Here is a 3,085-nt window from a genome sequence, read left to right on the forward strand (position 1 = left end):
AAGCCAGAGTCGAGAGTTTCCTTTAAATAACGGAGAAGACTCTTGAAAAGAGTCAAGTTGAAGTGGGTCGACACATAAAATGAGATTATTTTCTGAGATATTTATGGCTAGTGAGACAGAAGTATCGATAAACACCCATGATTTGATGGCGTTGAAATGCATCAACTACGATCTTAAACTTGAAAATAGTGAATTCACAGTTGAACTCAAGCTGGAAAATAAATCTAATGTGTATATATTATTCTTTATGTGTATAAATTAAATTAAAATTTATTTACCGGTTTATAATTCCGCCAACATACATGTTACTTTTATTTATTTTATTGGAAGTAAGTTGCAAAAATAATTCAACTTTCAAAATATGTAATTTGAAATGCATATTTTCGAGACAGTGGATTGCGTAAAGGACCCACCATTTCGGTGATACAAATATGAAATATTTTCCAACATTCTCAATGTAAGTCAGCAAAATTTAAATTTCTTCTAAACCTCGAAAACCATTATAATTAAATTTTAAAACCCAAGAAAAAAGATAGTATTAGTATTAAATTAATTGGTAATCCCATGTGGTGGTTGTATTTCTCAAGTCACGTCACATAGATTTTGTTACCACTGAGAAATACTGAAAAAAGTTGGACACGAAAAAGGTATGTTTTTTGAATTAAAGTAGGTTGTACTTTTACATACAAGTAACAAGAAAGGTACAACTCACCTGGGCCTCAGTTCTGATCTTCTCTTTTAACGCGTGCATGCATTTCACTATAATGGACTCTCCACTTCGTTACTTTGACACTGTCAATTGTCTTTATTGCACAGTCAAAACATATAATTTAAAACTTCCGAATTCATTTTGTTTAATTTCACTGAATGAGATGAATAATAATGAGATACTATTAATTTAAATCTTTTCAGTTGCTTTTTACGGTGCTTTTCAGGCTTTAAATACTTAGCCCCTGTTTGATCCTCATTAAATTAAATTACATTACATTTCATTTTTCTCTCTTCTATTTTCAACCACACAATCTTCCATAAAATAATATTACACATAAATCGAAAACTTTTACTTCTTTTTCAACCACTTATTTTTCTAAAAAATATTATTCCCCCCATTTTCATTTTCAAGTAATGAGCATCAAACAGAGGCTTGTGTCTTTTGCCGTATGGCCCTCCTTTATTTGTGGGGTTCGCTACATCCTCCTTGTTTCTTTAACATACCTAAGCAAATATGGATTCTGGCATTGTCTGGTACAAATTTCATTGTTTGAATTAAATAGGGGATTTTACTGTCCTTATGTTCAATTAAAAAAAGAAAAAAACAGTTTAGGGCTGAGCATGGATGGGTGGAATGTGGAGGCCGTGGATGCATAATTTTTCTCTTCGTTAGATTTTTTTTTTCGAAATTAATTATTTTTTGTCTTACTATTTAATGAGTTAAAAATGCGAGAATCACATTTTTTTCTTTAAAAAACTTGACGGACAGAAGATTTAAATGATTAAAAAATTGAGGACCTACTTGTTACAATAGTCATAGATTGAGGAAATTATTGCAATTTTTCCTCCACCAAATTACGGATTCCGTTAACTTTGAATTGATTTATGGATTCCGTTAAAACGTCACCGGCAGAAAATTATTGAAGTGACAGATTTTGGAAGAACTTCAATAGCACAGTATATATAATTATGATTTCGATAGTACGTAAATTCTGTTCTCATCACAGAGTAAATGTTCATGTTTTTGTTTTATCAATACACATAAAATTCATTTGGAGAGAAAAAAAAAATAAATTAAAAATTCATTTATGGTAGATAACATTTTGGCCCGACTTGAAAACAAATCAATTAATATTTTTAATGTGTTTGTGTCCTAAGTTTGGAACATGGTATGGTTCGCATATATGTATGGAGACCTCGTTGATCGAGTAATGCCGATTCAATTGGTAATAGACGGTCCACTTGCTCATTTCATTTTTATTTTTCTCAAAACGTTAATTTTCGTTCATGGTCATTTTTCTTTAACTAAAATTTTTAGTTGGGGCCAATTTTACTCTAATTTTGTGTGAGTTGAGTCTTTATATTTTAATTTTTTATAAATTTACTCACTTCACATTTGTTTTAATGTCAAACTTTGATGTGGCTATAACATACTAATAGCCATAAAAAATGACCTCGAAAAAATGAAAAACTTGTTTATAAATTTGATTTGTAGCACATCTTTCAGTTATTTATTTTATACAATGTGACGTGATTGAACGAAGTGAGAGGTAAAATTAAATTATAGTGACACAATTGACGCAAATTAAATAAAAACAAATCAATAAAAAATTGAACGAGATTTAACACTCTAATTCATTGTCTAATATATCATTTGACAATGAATTAGTATATCTACTATCAAATAGATTGATGCTAAAAATTACGATTGCTAAATGACATTGTCCATAATTTATGTGACATTATTTTATTTTTTGAAGTAGCTTAGTCCTTGGTATTAGGTATAAGTGACTCACTAATTTAGAGGTGACAATAAATCAAATCCAAATAAGCGAAATTTACGATTTTGACGAATGGCTCAATTCACTTACCACCCCCAAACTATTCTCGTTTCAATTATTTTATGTGTACAAAATAATCTTTGACAGAAAAATTCCAGATTACGCCCATATGAGTAAAATATTACAAAAAAAATACACACCCACCCTCTCATTGTGTGTGCTCTGTATAACCTTGTGAAGCCAATTCTCTACGCCAAGTGCAATCCTTCTCGTTTTTACTGTGTAACATAAGTTCCACTTGTAAAAATATTACATGTAATTAAACTAAAGGTCCGTTTGATTACAAAGATGAAATTTGGGTGGAAAGAAAATAAATTTCAAGACATTGAATTATCTAAAAATTGTTTTACTGGGAATTGTCAATTATTGTGTTTGATTAGTATAATTTTTCACGTGAAAAATGTTGAAATAAAAATATTTTTTGGTGTTCATTTTTTTTGTTTTATATGAAAATTGTCAATTAAAGAGATAAAAGTTACTGATATTGAAAATGAAATTTGTTTCTATTGCAAAAAAAAAAAAAAAATACATAG

This window comes from Olea europaea, unplaced genomic scaffold (genome assembly GCF_002742605.1).
Source record: "Olea europaea var. sylvestris unplaced genomic scaffold, O_europaea_v1 scaffold374, whole genome shotgun sequence".
NCBI lineage: Eukaryota > Viridiplantae > Streptophyta > Magnoliopsida > Lamiales > Oleaceae > Olea > Olea europaea.